This window comes from Benincasa hispida, chromosome 11 (assembly GCF_027475165.1).
Source record: "Benincasa hispida cultivar pf3 chromosome 11, pf3_genome.v1.1, whole genome shotgun sequence".
Classification (NCBI taxonomy): Eukaryota; Viridiplantae; Streptophyta; class Magnoliopsida; order Cucurbitales; family Cucurbitaceae; genus Benincasa; species Benincasa hispida.
Window position 1 is genome coordinate 23,872,789 of NC_143488.1, and position 14,440 is coordinate 23,887,228.

General features: G+C 33.3%; 1 non-coding gene across 1 annotated transcript; it reads left to right on the plus strand.

Moving 5' to 3' along the window:
• The first annotated feature begins 1,193 nt into the window (after positions 1 to 1,193).
• Positions 1,194 to 1,266, plus strand: TRNAF-GAA (transfer RNA phenylalanine (anticodon GAA)). The gene has a single exon. It is a non-coding gene; the product is annotated as a tRNA-Phe (tRNA).
• Positions 1,267 to 14,440: the final 13,174 nt, after the last annotated feature.

Below are 14,440 nucleotides of genomic sequence, written 5' to 3' on the forward strand. Positions count from 1 at the left end.
TGCTAAAAAGCCTTTTAAATCAATAACGACACGTAGTACAAAATTACTTGAGTTAATTCACACAGATCTAGTTTATTCTAGAAACACCATGAGATAGAGGTGGTAAAAACTATTATATATCCTTTGTTGATGATTATTCTAGATATACAAAAAATTATTTTCTAAAATCAAAGGATAAAGCTAGTAGTATGTTTGTGAAATTCAAGGTTGAAGTAGAAATCAATTAGATAGGAAAATAAAAAGAATTAGATATGATAGAGGAGGTGAACATAATGACACTTTCCTTAAGGAATTCTATGAATTAAACTATATCATTGGTGAAGTAACTGCTCCCTATCCACTTCAAACAAAGTGGCATAGCAGAACGTAAGAATAGAACTTTAAAAGAAATGATGAATTTTATGTTTTTGAGCTCTGGATTATCTGATAACATGTGGGAGAGAAGTTATGCTTTTTGCTTGTTTTATTCTTAACAAGGTTCCTCACAAAAATCTGGATAAGACCCCCTCCGAGCCGTCAAAGGGCTCCCACCTAGCCTAGATTACTTGAGAGTGTGGGGGGTGCTTAGCCAAGGTAGCATATCTAGAATTCAAGAAATGCATGGTTCGTTCTAAAACTTTTGACTGCATTTTTATCGATTATGCTAATAATAGTGCTACGTATAGGTTTATGTGTTGAGGTAATAATTCATTGTGTGAATATAGAGTTGTGTTTTTTTAGCATGTTTTTGTCATGACTAAAACTATTAATCAATTAGTAGATAATTCACTTCATAATCAAATTGCTAGTACTTCAAGCATCGATCAAATGTCTGAATACCCTTGTCATACATCTGATAGCACGCATGAATTAGAGCATAGAAGAAATAAAAGACAAAGGGTTAGTAAGAATTTTGGACTTGATTTTGTAACTACCTTCCTAGTTGAAAATTCAAATAAAATAGACAATATAAAAAAACTTATAAAAAAATATATATATATATATTATTTTGTGAACTTATTATGTTTTCATTTCTTAAAAAAGAAAGATAAAACAAAAATAGTTATCATAAATATCCATCCTTTAATTCTTAAAAAACAAAAAACGTAAAACATATCAAATAGAAATTACTAAGCGGATATGTTTTCAAAAATGGTATAAGATGTAGAATGAATTAAGTTAATTAAGGGTTAAGAACAAATGGACAACAAGTGGCGGGGATAGCTCAGTTGGGAGAGCGTCAGACTGAAGATCTGAAGGTCGCGTGTTCGATCCACGCTCACCGCATTTTTATTTTTGTTTTTAACCAACAGATTTTATTCATACGACGTCGTAGGGGTAGCCATGGCCCATAAAACTCGAGGACGAATTACGGTTCTGGGCCAGGATAATGGTCGCTTCCAGCCCATGAGCCCCATTTCAATTTCATTATAATTTACACAACATTAAAAACTGTTTTTATAATTAGATCCAATTTTAATTTTATCAGTAAAATTTACATGGAAATTAATTTTTAAAATTAAAGTAGTCAAAAGTATTATGTTATATATTTAATTTTTATAGTATTTATGAAGAATTTTATTAGAAAAAAATTGTAATAAGTTTTTCTTTTTAATTTATGTTTTTTTCTTTCTAAGAATGGATAAATTATTGTTTTAATTTTCTTTACAACATGTGGGATGGGCGAATTGAACCTTTGACTTCATGGTCGATAGTACAAAACTCATGTTTGTTGAGTTATATTTGGTTAACGGATAAATTATTGTTTATTGTTTAAAAATATATTACTAATAACTACATATATATACACACAAAGGTTACTTTTTTTTTTTTTTTAAACAATAACATAAAATATATACACACAGACTATTTTTCTTTTAAAACAATAATATAAATGTAACCTTCCGTTCTTTGAAAGTGTGTTGTGAGCCAAACCACAAAAAGACTGTCAAACCATTTATCTCTTATTATTATTATTTTTTTAGAATAGATGATATTATTAACTTTATAATATAATATATCCATATACATTATATTAATTGTATCATATATAATTATATTTCCTAAATAATTTGAACAACTCATATTCATCTAAAACTTTAACAATTCTATTTTACCCTTAGTGAGCTAGCTGGGAGACCTAATAGACCTGCATATTAGAAGCTTCAATGATACGATATTAATTAATTAAATTTTTTAATTAAATTAATCAACATTCATTAATTGCGAGTTACTCCACTAAAAACACATAGATATACTCTTCACACAGTAGATTTATTTCTTTGTCCATGGATATAATCGTTATTGGTAAGTCAATTCTTCACGAGTCGTTCATAATTACAGCTGGGTCAAATTATCGTTTTACTCCTGTAATTACCTCTAGTTCCTTAAGTGCCACTAATTCTCTAATGAACAACTTGTTTATGGTTCTCCCACAAACAAAATCTCTCTCGAGCCAATGAGAGGGAAGGTGCCTCATTGTTCAAGACCCATAGCCAACACTTAAGGGATTGCTTCTTTACTTTCCCTAAAAACATGAAGGAGTAAATTTCATCTCGTATAGTTATGTTTTCAGCTCCCCATTCGATCATGCTTCCAAAATGGTAGGCATATTAAGTCAGCGACTTGGATCACTCTCACCCATACAAATGAAAGAACAGTCCCTCATAGGCAAGAATTCATAACTCACCGAGGATTGAGATTGAGTTACCTACAATCGCCCTATGAAATATTAACCTTTTCAATCAACGGTGTTACAGTGAAAGATTAATTATTTTGTGATCTGGTCTTATACAAACTCTTTGTATAAGATACCCCATTCGCATGTCTATTACATGAACGACTTGAATCAATGTTTGTAACATTTATAGCACTTGTAACATTTACAAAGTGAGTCCTATCCGTAGTGTTACCAGGATGGGGTACCCAAGCTTATCCATATATTATAGACCTTTTAGGTTATTACTTGAATACGATCCAACTGTATGTCTACCACATATTGTTCAAGTTACATTAAATAACCATGGACCTCAGTTTATTAGATTAAGTTATGCAAGACTAATAAATGATTAAAATACTTTATTTTATTAATAAATAATAATGTTTACAAGTTTACAAACTACGAAATTTAGGACAAGAGTGTTGGAATACAGAAACAAGTAGCGGAAGAAAACAGAATCATTAAGCATTCTAATTCCTTAATTTTGACATCAAAATAAGCATGTTCATAGGGTATTAAGATGGTTTCAAGAAACACATTCCTTTGAAGAATTCCTCCAATCCAAGCTGCTCTTCACGAATTCTCAGCTCCAAATCTTCAGTGAACCACCAAGAGATCTTCTCTACTATTCTTAGCCTTAAATTTGAGTGGTGAAACTCAAGATTGAAGTGAATTTGTGAAGGGAATAGAATGGGTTTCAGGTGAAGGAGAATAACTCAGCGAAAAACTTTCTCCAGTTCTCTCTCTTTTTCTTCAGCAAAATTTGAGAGTTTTATGTATCATCTTCATGCAAGCGCTTGCAATGCCACTTCAATTGGACAACATGAAGTGGGATAGGTGGTTTAAAAGTGAAGAAACACCTCCCTTTTGATGAATTTTTTATGTTTCCACTAACAATATAATTTTCATTTTAAATTCTTATTTTAATTAATTTCAAATTAACTAAAACTTATTTAATTAATTCAAAATTAATTAAATTCAAATTTTCAAAAATTCAATTTCTCAAATTGAATAAAAAAATGAAAATTAATTTGATTTTAATTAATCAAACATATTTAATTAATTGTATAATAATTTACTATCAAATATTAAATTAATCACACACCTAATATTTAAACACGAATTCTATTCATGTAATCAATATTTAAATATTATAAACTCTCCAATTTTATTTGATTTCGACAAATTAAACGTTAACTAATTATATCGAATATAATTATACAAACCATAATTTGAATTGGAACTATTCAAATTCAAACCCTAAATTCATTTTGAATACTTCAAATTGATATCATTCCAAATCCATTCAATTTACTAATTCAAGATGTTCATGTTTTACGAACTAGTAGAGGGACCTTATGGACATACAAATCACGAGCTCCATCGATTTGAGATTAATTGGCTAAAACTCTTTAGAACGAATTAATCAATATTTTCCGTTCTTTGAAAATATGTTGTGAGCCAAACCACAAAAAGACCGTCAAACCATTTATCTCTTATTATTATTATTTTTTTAGAATAGATGATATTATTATATAACAACAAGGGGGATCCCACAGCCCGGGATCAAGACATCAAAGCAATAAAGCACAAGCAAAGACAGGGCAACAATACGCAAATAAAGCCAACAAGATAAAACTAGAACATAACCAAACATAAACATAAAAAAAACCCTAAAACACTAGAGAGAAAGCCAGAGAAGAGAAACCAAAACCCCACAACTAAGGGCAACAAAACAGAGAGCAACAGTAAGTTAAAAAAAAAGAAAAGAAAAGAAAAGCACCCGTAAACACGCTAGAGAAGATCAAGAAGATCAACCCGCCAGGAAGCAGCTCGAGCATGAACCGTAGAGACCATAAGGTGAAACAAAGCAGACTCCGACCTCGGTCGACCTCCATGCAGCCACCGATTATGCTCCTGCCAGATGTAGTAGATGAAAGCACACCAGAATACACAGAACAACTTACTATGCACCCTCTTACCCGACCCCACTCGGCACAACCAACTCAACTCGAATACATAGAAAAAGTGATTGGGCTATAAGGTTAGGGAGTGCAAAATTGTTGTTACCTGCCAAATATTACTCTTTTGTTATTACTTTTTGCCAAAGTAGCATACAATGTGACAATGTTGACTCGTTATTTTATGAATGTCATTTAATTAAGAAATTTTCACATGGAAAAGACCATATATTTCATAAATATTCTTATTTTTTTGAATTTTTTTATTAAAGGTTTTTAGTCATTTATTTGGACCATTATAACCTTTCTCTCACTTATATTAATATTTTCAAAATTATTATTATTTTCTTATCGATCATTTTGACTTTTATATCATATAAATATATCTATTTTGATTTTAATATATTATTTTCTTAGACCACGTTTGGTAACTGGATTTTTTGTTTTTATTTTTAAAATCACTACAATAATTTGGACCTTTCCTGACACTGAAAACCGTCGGAATTAGTTGAAAATAGCGTCGGCAAAACTTTTTCCGACGGTCAAACAATCGTCGGGCGGATCGTGGGCAAAGCCTCATCGGCGTAATCTTCCCCGATGATATAACAGCGGTATCGTAGGGAAAAACAGTTATCTCGACGAATGGAGAATGTGGTTTTTATGCCGACCCTAAACAACACTGTCAGGATAATTTGTAAACCTCGATGGTCGTAATTTATTAAGACCGGATAAAAAAAATTCACCCGACGATAAGAAGCCAATGTTGGGATGAATAATTATATCCCGAGGGTGATAAATTAGTGTCACCGTCAGGAGATATTTAATTATCCCAACGGTGACCTTGCACTGTTGGGATTTTGTATCTTTTTTCGACCCTATGAACCATAGGGTTTGTTCATTAGTGTCGAGAGAAGATAAGAAACACATTAAATTATGGTTTTTTCCGGCCCCTTGTATCGTTAAGATTGTATATTTAATCATCAGAGTTAGTTCTTTTTTCTTTATTTAAATCTTTTTTTTTCAACTGTCATACGTGTTTGAATTTTACAAATATCATTCAAACTAATATAAAAAAAATTGCCAAAATCAAGTAAATGTCTATATAGTAAATAATATATAGAAAACATGTTTGAATTTCAAGTCTTAAACATACTATTTGTCTCAAATTAAAACAATACATCCACAATTCCTTAAAAATAACATTACATGACGGCATCGGGTCCTATTGGGAGATGCATCTACAACCTTAATCCACAGTTCCTAAATCGAAAATAACATTAACATCTACAACCTAAATACGTTGTCGGGAGATGCATCTGCAACATAAACCTTGAGGTACCTACAAAATACAAATTTAAATAAGTTTATGCTCAATACCATATACCAATCTCAAAATGAATATAGAATTTAAAACTCAACTAAGAACATTAATGAATTAAAACAAACCAACTCAAACTTGCATATTTCAATCTCAAACTCAATATAGAACTTAAAATCAATATAAGAACATTAACAAATAAAACCCACTTTAACTTCAAACCTAATATAAAACTTAAAACCCAACGCACTCATAACTATACATTTCAATCTCAAACTTAATGTAGGACTTAAAACCCAACTTAAACCCAACCAACTCATAAGAATTGAAACAAACCAAGACGTATCTACATTTACTTAAAGAAACCAACTTACACCCCCTCCCAACTTAGTTTTTCATAAATGAAGTTTATTGAATCCCCACCCCCCAAAATTATTCTCAATCTCAATATGCAAAATAACATAATTAAGAATTGAAACAAACGAACACATATCTGCATTTTCTTAAACAAACCAACTTAAAATTAAACAAAATTGATGGAACGAACATACGCGTAGCGGAAGAAAAATGGATCTATAGTATTCTAATTAGATTAATTATAAAGATAAGCATGCATGAAATCAAACAAGTAAAATGGGAAAAGAATACAACCTTTGTAGTCTTTGAATCTCAAATTAACTCCAATCTCCTCACGAACGGTTCGTAGACTACCACGAGAGTCTTTCCAACTATTCTCCGACCTTAGAACGGGATGGTGGAATCCGGTGAGTGACTAATTTGGTGAGGAAAAAACTAAAGCTTTGAGAGAAAAAGGGATGAGATTATCACATAATCTCATCTAAGCCCACTATGGCCAAGAAGTCTTCAAAAGCATTAAACACTCCTTTTAAAGACTGACATGTAAACATGCAACTTTAAGTTTGATGTGAATTTGACACTCAAAATTCCACTAACTCAAAATGTGGGATTTAGTGGGACAAATGTCTTCAAATGAAAACAACACTTAGCCATGTAAAAGTTGGCATTTTCCATTCACAAATGTTGGATCTTTCCACTAACTTGGTCAAAGTTTGAATCCCAAAGTCCAAAGTCAACAAATTTGACTTTTTGACTTTCAAAAATCAAAAGTCAACAATTTGGCTTTCATTGTATTTTTGTCGTAGTCAACAAATTGACTTATAATGCAATTTTGACTAAATCCATTTAATTTCAAAACTAATTCTAATAATCAATTTTAAAAATTAAATTAAGATTAAATAATTAATTAAACAATTTAATTAATTTAATTTAATATTAAATCCAACACTTATCCCAATTTATGTGAATCACTATTCATAATTTTGATATTTAAATCTTATTTAAATATCACATATTTTCTCTCTCTTTATGTTTAATTCACAAATAAAATTAGGTTAAATATATCATATATATTTAATGCTTTGCTCCATAAATCGAATTTGAACACTTCAAATTCATTCGTCACACTATTCTAAGGTTTAGTTTGATATGAGCTAGTAGGGGGATCTACAGATAATGGGCTCCAACAATTCGCGATTAACCGACTAAACTCTTTAACCTAATTAACCACCATTCGTTAACTATCGAGTCACTCCACTAAAGTCCAGTAGTTACATTCCCCTCATTGTAGATATATTATGTCCACTCGATATAACCATGATTAGTAAGTCATCCCTTCATAGGTTGATTGTAATAACGGTTGGGTCAAACGTTGTTTTACCCTCGAGATTACATCTTGCTCCTTAAGTCCCACTGATACTCTAATGAACAATTGGTTTGTGATTCAATCATTAAACCGAGTCCCTCTCGAGCCAATGAGAGGGTGGGGCCTCTTGTTCAAGACCCAGAGTCAGCACTTAAGGGAACAACTTCTCTATTATCCTTAAAAGCGGGTAGGAGTGAATTTCGTCTTACACCCTATGTCTATAGCTATCTACCCGGTCTTACCCCTTAAATGGGAGACTTATTGAGCCAACGTTGTTGAGCCAACCATCACCCTACAAATCTAAGGGTAATCTCGAATAAACAGAAGTTCATAGTTAGCTCGAGATTAAGGCCAAGTTGCCTAGGTCATCGCTTTGAAATAGTTAACAATAAACAACGTTCTAAAGTAAGAGTGACTTAATTCTTGGTCCAATCTTATTAAAACTCTTTACATAGGACGCCCCCACTCCTCATGTCAATACATGAACGAATCAGGATCACTTTGTTTGTACCACTTTTCAACAAATTGTAACAACTACAGAGTGGACCGCATCCGATAGTGTTACCAGAATAAGATACCCAACCTTATTCGTATACTATAGACCATTTTGGCTATTTATTGAACTTGATCCACTCTTATGTCTCCACATAAAGTTCAACTATTCATATAATAGCCATGGATATTTAATTTATTTGATTTAGACTTTACAAGTACAATTCATATATTCAATAATAGTTTTATTGAATAAACGCCAATAACATCTTAATTAATAATAGAATACGTTTAATATTACAAACGGCGAGTTTTAGGATCTACAACTCAATAAACTCCCATTTGGACTAAAACTCTAGTAGATGATATACAAGGTTGAATAATGAAAGGATAGATACAATAAACTAGTTTTTCTTAAATGAAGTTTATTGAATCCCCACCCCCCAAAATTATTCTCAATCCTAATATACAAACCAACATAATTCAAAATTGAAACAAACCAACACATATCTACATTTACTTAAACTTATATCTACGATTACTTGAAGAAACCAACTTAAACTTAAACATACTTGTACTTAAGACCCAACTTAAACCCAACCAACTCATAACAATTGAAACAAACCAACACATATCTATATTTACTTAAACTTATATCTACAACACATACCTCCACTTAGTTTTACTTAAATGAAGTTTATTGAATCCCCTCTCCCCCCAAATTATTCTCAATCCCAATATAAAAACTAACATAATTTAGCACAAACTGAAATTCAAATTCAACTTCATAATCCTCCCCTCCCTACTATTTAGCACAAACTGAAAATCAAACTCAACTTTAGAACACTAACTATACTTTACATAACTACACGTTTATGTTGTTATCATAACTGCATGATAACAACATACACGAACTTCTAATTAGTTTACTATGAAAGTCAAAGAGTTCATACCTAGTTCGATTTATCTCTCATGAGCTATAAGAGAATAGCTTTCATATCATCCATCTCAGATTGTCTTTTTACTTTCAGTTCGTCCAATCTAGCAAGTTTATCCTTTAACTCTTCTATCTCTTGTTTTTGCTCCTCTATAACTCTTGATGAGGATGCCTTCTTCTTTTTTTCTTTTTCTTTTTTTTCTTTTTTTTACCCTTTGGTGTCCTACCAAGGCCCATTTCTATGCCCAACACCTGCTCGCATATTTCTTCTTCTGATATTGGTTTAGACCCATATTGGGTGGAGGCTTCTTTCAGCTCGATCATTTGACTCTACATCAATAATTAGAACTAATTATTGTATGACAATTGTATATAAATAAAGTTACAATGCGAAATAAAAACTTATATATGCATCATTAGCGGCTTGATTAACAAACGTCTGGTCACTCTTATAGTGTGTTTGCTTGAATAAGTCCACTAGGTCTATTGTTTGACCATCGGGTCCTTTATGTAAAAAAATTCACATAGAATATATTAATAATACTTTCTTAGAAATCAAATATAGAAATACTTCTAATATTGCCATGGATTCTCATATGCATATGAAAGTCTTAGAACCAGCTGTATGAGGGTACTTTTGGGCTGACCGATTCCTTTGATTAGTCTCTGCCACTTTCTAAGAAAATGAGAAACTAAGAGAAAACGAGTAATTGAAATGTAAGTAAACATAAAAAAAAAAAAAAAAAAAACACAAAAAGTTCTTACTTTCCAGTCGATGGATTCAAACTTGTTGCATAAAAAGTGTCAATCTTCTATGTCGTCTTTAAGTCAATCATGTGGGTGTGCTCGTGCCTCTTTAGAACTTGCATATTTTTCTTTTTTATAGTGTTTGTGTAGTTCCCCCCTATACTCTTTTAATGAACTTAGTGTTTGTGTAGTTCCCCCTTATACTCTTTGAATGTCATCTGTTCATCGATGAAATTATTGACCAATTGACTGGACAAGTCTAACACAAAATGGTTCTAAATTAAGAAAGAAAAGAAAAACTAATTAGTATCTCTGCAAATGTAGACACATATATAAATATCAAATAACCATCTTAACAAGAAGCAACTTTTAACTAGCTCTCTAGTTTCTATTGGTACCTCTCTCCATGATCCATAACGAACAGAAAAAGAATCCCGAGCGTTGATACAAATGGAATTGTTAAACCTTGTTGTATTGTTGCAAATTGGTTTCTCCCATACAGGGTCGATCTCGATAGGAATTCTCCGAAATTGTTGCACATATCTATCCAAATCAACGTTTCGAGAGTATCCGCATCTAGCTCTATTAGTCGCACAACCAAACTCTGAAGGAATTATACATCGTTAGTTTAATTAAACATTAGTTTATATACAAATTATCGATTATGGATCTAAAATAAAATGTGGATATAAAATAACTTGAATTATCTTCCACAGAGGAGCACCATGATCCCGGTATTTTGTGTACTCCGAAAATTATCACACTTAATACTATGATAGCGTACTCCATTAACAATGCATCCACTGTATGAGCGCACTTCTGAACTTGGCCCCATCGCTAGTGAATATATATCATCAGATATATCTCCATTTTCATGCAATGAAAGAACCTGTTAATTCAGTACAACATAATAGATCTTAAAAACTAATGTCGATAGGAATTAATTCTATTGAATTTTTACTTTTCTTTTAAACCCATACTTACATGAGATTTGAACCAACCAGAAAACCTCGTTGGTGCCTTATACATAAATCATCCTGACTTTGAGCTTCATGTCGATTAGTCTCAAATATTTTCTATAAGTAAGAGACGTATTCTCAATTTTATATTTCACACTTTGTATCAAAATAATCAATTACAATAGAATGTTCAAAACATACTTTCATTAAGATTTTATTTCCATGCAATTTTTCAAGATGTACCGATGTGCACTGTATTTCTCTTCTCTCGATACTGTCCTTATTCTTGGTGCTCCTAATGATCGTGCATTTTGTCTGAACATTGAAAATTCACCACATATCTCATCCTCTGGAAGTCTATCATCATTTCTTTCATCTCTATTGAACCTCGTCTCAATTCCAGTTATGTACAAAGAACAAAATACAAATGATTCATCCATTATATATGCTACTGCTATAGAACCCTCATAACATGCTTTGTTTCTTACATATTGTTTCAATGTCCGTAAGCTTCTTTCGATAGGGTACATCCAACTAGAACTAACTGGACCTGCAACTTTTGTTTCATAGGGCAAATGGACTGCTAGGTATACCATTACATCAAAAAATGCCGGTGGAAATATTTTTTCTAACTTACAAAGTATGATTATAATGTCTCTTTGTAATTGATCCAAATCCTCTATAGATATTGTTTTTGCATATAGATCACAAAAAAAAAATTTGCATAACTCAATGACAACAATGGACACGTCTTTTTTTAAGTATGCCCAAACACCAATTGGAAGAAGTCTTTGAAGTAGAACATGCGAGTCGTGAGTTTTTAGCCCCAATAGCTTTCCATCTTTCTCACTCACACATCTAGATATATTTGATACAAACCCATCAGAAAATTTGATTGATTTCATCAACTTACAAAATTCAACCTTGTCATTAGTAGTCAATGTGTATGTAGCGTGTGGCTTGACAACTTTATCTCCAACCTTTTGCAAGTGTAGTTCTTTTCGTATATTTAGATCTTCTAAATTCAAACGAGCATTAGTTGTATCCTATTCTTTCCCTCAATATTTAACAACGTGCCTACCAAGTTATTACAAATATTCCTTTCAATATACATAACATCCAACGTATGTCTCAATAAAAGTTTCGACCAATATGGAAGTTGGAAAAATATACTTTTTTATTCCAATTTAAACTTTGTTTCCATTTTTTAACAAGTTTCTCTGGATGTTTGTTAAACACAGAAAGTTTAACAAGTTCACTTCTTGTAAGATATCTTCCCCATCCATGAAATCTGGAGGAGGTCAACGTTCCACTTTTCCATCATATTGTTTGCTCTTGTGCCAATTGTGATTATCTGGAAGATAACGTCAATGCCCCATAAAACATTGTTTTCCTCTTAGCCTCAATGATGATGTAACCTCTTTACAAATAGGGCATGCTTGGTAATCTTTGGTACTCCATCCAGATAGGTCACCATACGCAGAGAAGTCATTAATAGTCTATATAAGCACGCACATAGTTGAAAGTATTCGCTGCTAACACAATCGTAAGTGTGCACACCATCATTTCATAACTCCTTTAACTCTTCAATTAATGGTTGTATGTAAATATCAATTTATTTTCCAAGAGATTTTGGATCGGATATAAGAAGGAGACAATGAAATTTGTCTATTTTATGTATCTTCAAGGTGGCAAATTGTAAGGAATGAGCACTACTGGCCACATACTATACGAAGGACTCATATTCCCGAATGGATTGAAGTCATTTGAAGCTAGTCCTAAACGAACATTTTGAGGGTCTAAAGCAAACTTAAGAAACTCACGATCAAAATGCTTCCACCCTTTAGCATCAGTTGGATGTCGCAATACTCCATTAGTGTGAAACCCAGATTTCCATTTTTCCTACTTACGTAGGTGATAAAAGAAATTAACTAAGTAAATGTTAAATCATATGTTGAAGAGAAGGAAATTTCTAAGTGTTATATAGATTTTCCTTGAGTAGTTTTGAGTTAAGCCTTAATTGGTGAAATTTGGCTAAGTGTAAAGTCAAAAAGAAGTCATGCGTTGAGTGTTAGGAGACCTTAATGCATAAGATAAGAAGAAAGGCAACCATGTGTTTGTAAGGTTGAACCCATGTTGGCCGAAGCGTTGGTAAGAGACGTTGCCAAGAATTGCTCATGTGTTGACTATACGTGAGCAAGAGCAGAGAAAGCGAGATGTTGAGCGCAAGTCGCTAAGCAGAAGATCGTGTAGCAAATGAGCAGTTCTACACGATGAGGTACACGATTGTCTAGTAAGTGAACGGCAATACCCGATGAGGTAGGCGATCGTGTAGGCGGACGCTGGACGATCGTGTAGTAATGTGGAGAGCTACACGATGAGGTAGGCGATCGTATAGGCGAGCGATGGACGATCATGTAGCAATGTGAGGAGCTAAACGATGAGTTAAGTGATTGTATGGTAAATGCACGGAGCCAAGCAATGAGTTAAACGATCGTGTACATGTGCACGACGTTAAACGATCGTGTAGAAATGGCGCGTTAGACGATCGAGCTATGCGATAGGCAAAGTACTACACGATCAATGTAAGGCTAGACGATAAGTGTGGAAGCTAGGCGATAGCACTAAACGATATCACTATATGACAGCGTTAAGTGTTAAGCGATGTGCGAGTGCTAAGCGATGGACTACACGATGGTGCTACGCGATGGGCGTGGATGGTAGACGATAGTCGTGCTGCGTTAAACGATGAGCAGACACGCTACACAATAGGCAGAATACTAAGCGATAGGCACTACGCGATATACGCAGACGCAGGGCGATAACTCTAAGCGATGAGTGGATGCGTTGGGCGATAAGGCGTCAATGCTAAACAATAGAGGTAAACGATGGGTGCGATAGCTAAATGATCGACTATGCGTGAGATCGTTGAGAACGAGATCGTTTACTAAACAATTGAGCTACACGATAAGCCGTTGGAGCTAAGTGATAGATACAGGAACTAAATGATGGAGCGGTGCTGAGGATTGCGTTAAGCAAGATTGATGAACTCATCTTGACAAATGGCTATGCTGAGAGAAAGTATGGCTTGAGTTAGTAGGAGCTTGATGAATTAATTTGCATGCAAAGGAAGTCTTATGCATGAGGAAGACAACTCAAGTAGATGTATGGCATGAGAGTAGGTGAATGTCAAGGGAGTAGGTGGTGGCAAAACATGGTGCAAACACCCCAAAGGAGGTGTCATGCATTGGAGGCTTGGTAAAGATGATAAGGATCGTTTCCTTTGGCCTATAAATTTCTCCACAAGATGTCTCTTCCATTAATAAGCTAAATCCTCTTCAAAGAACGTAAGGAAGAGTGTTAGAAGATGAAGAGACCATGCGTTGGGAGTGAGATCATGCGTCGATCATGAAGTTCCAAGAGGAGGAGATACCGTCGGACAGTCAAGTCTAGAAGTAACATCAAATTGGGACGAGGATATCTCCCAGAATACTCGTGCGTTTGGAGTGATTTCAAAGCCATCTGAAAGCTCTAAGAGTCTAGTTTTTAGAATAGAGGTTCTAGAGAAGAATCTCTAAAGAATTGAGCTGGAGAGTTAGGAAAGA